Source organism: Osmia lignaria, unplaced genomic scaffold, assembly GCF_051020975.1.
Source record: "Osmia lignaria lignaria isolate PbOS001 unplaced genomic scaffold, iyOsmLign1 scaffold0185, whole genome shotgun sequence".
Classification (NCBI taxonomy): domain Eukaryota; kingdom Metazoa; phylum Arthropoda; class Insecta; order Hymenoptera; family Megachilidae; genus Osmia; species Osmia lignaria.
Genome location: NW_027478326.1, coordinates 5,001 through 10,000, shown reverse-complemented (window position 1 = coordinate 10,000; position 5,000 = coordinate 5,001).

The window sequence follows — 5,000 nt, the reverse complement described above, 5'->3', positions numbered from 1 at the left end:
GTTCGTTATTTTGGCTAAACGGAGCGAAAATCTGCATTTATACCATCACGGACGTTAGTTTAATAGCGTTTAACGATGGATCCACGGTACAGAATGCAAAAATATGAATGTTAAAATTTTCGACTAATCGGTTCTAAGAGGCGAAGCAATACGCCGCTGGGACTTTGAAATATTTCGGAGCGCACCTAAAGTTCGTTATTTTGGCTAAACGGAGCGAAAATCTGCATTTATACCATCACGGACGTTAGTTTAATAGCGTTTAACGATGGATCCACGGTACAGAATGCAAAAATATGATTGTTAAAATTTTCGACTAATCGGTTCTAAGAGGCGAAGCAATACGCCGCTGGGACTTTGAAATATTTCGGAGCGCACCTAAAGTTCGTTATTTTGGCTAAACGGAGCGAAAATCTGCATTTATACCATCACGGACGTTAGTCCAATAGCGTTTAACGATCGATCCACGGTACAGAATGCAAAAATATGATTGTTAAAATTTTCGACTAATCGGTTCTAAGAGGCGAAGCAATACGCCGCTGGGACTTTGAAATATTTCGGAGCGCACCTAAAGTTCGTTATTTTGGCTAAACGGAGCGAAAATCTGCATTTATACCATCACGGACGTTAGTTTAATAGCGTTTAACGATGGATCCACGGTACAGAATGCAAAAATATGAATGTTAAAATTTTCGACTAATCGGTTCTAAGAGGCGAAGCAATACGCCGCTGGGACTTTGAAATATTTCGGAGCGCACCTAAAGTTCGTTATTTTGGCTAAACGGAGCGAAAATCTGCATTTATACCATCACGGACGTTAGTTTAATAGCGTTTAACGATGGATCCACGGTACAGAATGCAAAAATATGATTGTTAAAATTTTCGACTAATCGGTTCTAAGAGGCGAAGCAATACGCCGCTGGGACTTTGAAATATTTCGGAGCGCACCTAAAGTTCGTTATTTTGGCTAAACGGAGCGAAAATCTGCATTTATACCATCACGGACGTTAGTCCAATAGCGTTTAACGATCGATCCACGGTACAGAATGCAAAAATATGATTGTTAAAATTTTCGACTAATCGGTTCTAAGAGGCGAAGCAATACGCCGCTGGGACTTTGAAATATTTCGGAGCGCACCTAAAGTTCGTTATTTTGGCTAAACGGAGCGAAAATCTGCATTTATACCATCACGGACGTTAGTTTAATAGCGTTTAACGATGGATCCACGGTACAGAATGCAAAAATATGATTGTTAAAATTTTCGACTAATCGGTTCTAAGAGGCGAAGCAATACGCCGCTGGGACTTTGAAATATTTCGGAGCGCACCTAAAGTTCGTTATTTTGGCTAAACGGAGTGAAAATCTGCATTTATACCATCACGGACGTTAGTTTAATAGCGTTTAACGATGGATCCACGGTACAGAATGCAAAAATATGATTGTTAAAATTTTCGACTAATCGGTTCTAAGAGGCGAAGCAATACGCCGCTGGGACTTTGAAATATTTCGGAGCGCACCTAAAGTTCGTTATTTTGGCTAAACGGAGCGAAAATCTGCATTTATACCATCACGGACGTTAGTTCAATAGCGTTTAACGATCGATCCACGGTACAGAATGCAAAAATATGATTGTTAAAATTTTCGACTAATCGGTTCTAAGAGGCGAAGCAATACGCCGCTGGGACTTTGAAATATTTCGGAGCGCACCTAAAGTTCGTTATTTTGGCTAAACGGAGCGAAAATCTGCATTTATACCATCACGGACGTTAGTTTAATAGCGTTTAACGATGGATCCACGGTACAGAATGCAAAAATATGATTGTTAAAATTTTCGACTAATCGGTTCTAAGAGGCGAAGCAATACGCCGCTGGGACTTTGAAATATTTCGGAGCGCACCTAAAGTTCGTTATTTTGGCTAAACGGAGCGAAAATCTGCATTTATACCATCACGGACGTTAGTTCAATAGCGTTTAACGATCGATCCACGGTACAGAATGCAAAAATATGATTGTTAAAATTTTCGACTAATCGGTTCTAAGAGGCGAAGCAATACGCCGCTGGGACTTTGAAATATTTCGGAGCGCACCTAAAGTTCGTTATTTTGGCTAAACGGAGCGAAAATCTGCATTTATACCATCACGGACGTTAGTTTAATAGCGTTTAACGATGGATCCACGGTACAGAATGCAAAAATATGATTGTTAAAATTTTCGACTAATCGGTTCTAAGAGGCGAAGCAATACGCCGCTGGGACTTTGAAATATTTCGGAGCGCACCTAAAGTTCGTTATTTTGGCTAAACGGAGCGAAAATCTGCATTTATACCATCACGGACGTTAGTTCAATAGCGTTTAACGATCGATCCACGGTACAGAATGCAAAAATATGATTGTTAAAATTTTCGACTAATCGGTTCTAAGAGGCGAAGCAATACGCCGCTGGGACTTTGAAATATTTCGGAGCGCACCTAAAGTTCGTTATTTTGGCTAAACGGAGCGAAAATCTGCATTTATACCATCACGGACGTTAGTTTAATAGCGTTTAACGATGGATCCACGGTACAGAATGCAAAAATATGAATGTTAAAATTTTCGACTAATCGGTTCTAAGAGGCGAAGCAATACGCCGCTGGGACTTTGAAATATTTCGGAGCGCACCTAAAGTTCGTTATTTTGGCTAAACGGAGCGAAAATCTGCATTTATACCATCACGGACGTTAGTTTAATAGCGTTTAACGATGGATCCACGGTACAGAATGCAAAAATATGATTGTTAAAATTTTCGACTAATCGGTTCTAAGAGGCGAAGCAATACGCCGCTGGGACTTTGAAATATTTCGGAGCGCACCTAAAGTTCGTTATTTTGGCTAAACGGAGCGAAAATCTGCATTTATACCATCACGGACGTTAGTCCAATAGCGTTTAACGATGGATCCACGGTACAGAATGCAAAAATATGATTGTTAAAATTTTCGACTAATCGGTTCTAAGAGGCGAAGCAATACGCCGCTGGGACTTTGAAATATTTCGGAGCGCACCTAAAGTTCGTTATTTTGGCTAAACGGAGCGAAAATCTGCATTTATACCATCACGGACGTTAGTTTAATAGCGTTTAACGATGGATCCACGGTACAGAATGCAAAAATATGATTGTTAAAATTTTCGACTAATCGGTTCTAAGAGGCGAAGCAATACGCCGCTGGGACTTTGAAATATTTCGGAGCGCACCTAAAGTTCGTTATTTTGGCTAAACGGAGCGAAAATCTGCATTTATACCATCACGGACGTTAGTTCAATAGCGTTTAACGATCGATCCACGGTACAGAATGCAAAAATATGATTGTTAAAATTTTCGACTAATCGGTTCTAAGAGGCGAAGCAATACGCCGCTGGGACTTTGAAATATTTCGGAGCGCACCTAAAGTTCGTTATTTTGGCTAAACGGAGCGAAAATCTGCATTTATACCATCACGGACGTTAGTTTAATAGCGTTTAACGATGGATCCACGGTACAGAATGCAAAAATATGATTGTTAAAATTTTCGACTAATCGGTTCTAAGAGGCGAAGCAATACGCCGCTGGGACTTTGAAATATTTCGGAGCGCACCTAAAGTTCGTTATTTTGGCTAAACGGAGCGAAAATCTGCATTTATACCATCACGGACGTTAGTTTAATAGCGTTTAACGATGGATCCACGGTACAGAATGCAAAAATATGATTGTTAAAATTTTCGACTAATCGGTTCTAAGAGGCGAAGCAATACGCCGCTGGGACTTTGAAATATTTCGGAGCGCACCTAAAGTTCGTTATTTTGGCTAAACGGAGCGAAAATCTGCATTTATACCATCACGGACGTTAGTTCAATAGCGTTTAACGATCGATCCACGGTACAGAATGCAAAAATATGATTGTTAAAATTTTCGACTAATCGGTTCTAAGAGGCGAAGCAATACGCCGCTGGGACTTTGAAATATTTCGGAGCGCACCTAAAGTTCGTTATTTTGGCTAAACGGAGCGAAAATCTGCATTTATACCATCACGGACGTTAGTTTAATAGCGTTTAACGATGGATCCACGGTACAGAATGCAAAAATATGATTGTTAAAATTTTCGACTAATCGGTTCTAAGAGGCGAAGCAATACGCCGCTGGGACTTTGAAATATTTCGGAGCGCACCTAAAGTTCGTTATTTTGGCTAAACGGAGCGAAAATCTGCATTTATACCATCACGGACGTTAGTTCAATAGCGTTTAACGATCGATCCACGGTACAGAATGCAAAAATATGATTGTTAAAATTTTCGACTAATCGGTTCTAAGAGGCGAAGCAATACGCCGCTGGGACTTTGAAATATTTCGGAGCGCACCTAAAGTTCGTTATTTTGGCTAAACGGAGCGAAAATCTGCATTTATACCATCACGGACGTTAGTTTAATAGCGTTTAACGATGGATCCACGGTACAGAATGCAAAAATATGATTGTTAAAATTTTCGACTTATCGGTTCTGGATCACTGAAAAATCAAAAAAAATTATTAATTTTGATTAATTAAATTACATATGTAGTTTTATATTGTTATAGTCTCGTATTTGTTAATGTTTTGTCGTAAGAAAATGCAAAAATATCGTTTTAATGTTTTCGTCTCATCGGTTCTGGATCGCTGAAAAATCAAAAAAAAATATTCATTTTGATTAATTAAATTACAAATGGAGTTTTATATTGCTATAGTCGCTTATTTGTTAATGTTTTACCGTAAGAAAATGCAAAAATATCGTTTTAATATTTTCATCTCATCGGTTCTGGGCGGTTTTAAAATTTTTTAAAATATTAATTAAACCCATGATTTACATGAGAATGTGAATTTATTATGTCCTGCATGTTAATTTATTAATTTTCATGTATAGAACGTTATAAAATGAAAGGATATGTTCGACGATATTTTCAGTCTAAGTTTTACCGTGCCGGCGGGATGGTACGCTCTCACGGCGGTTTGCACAGGCAT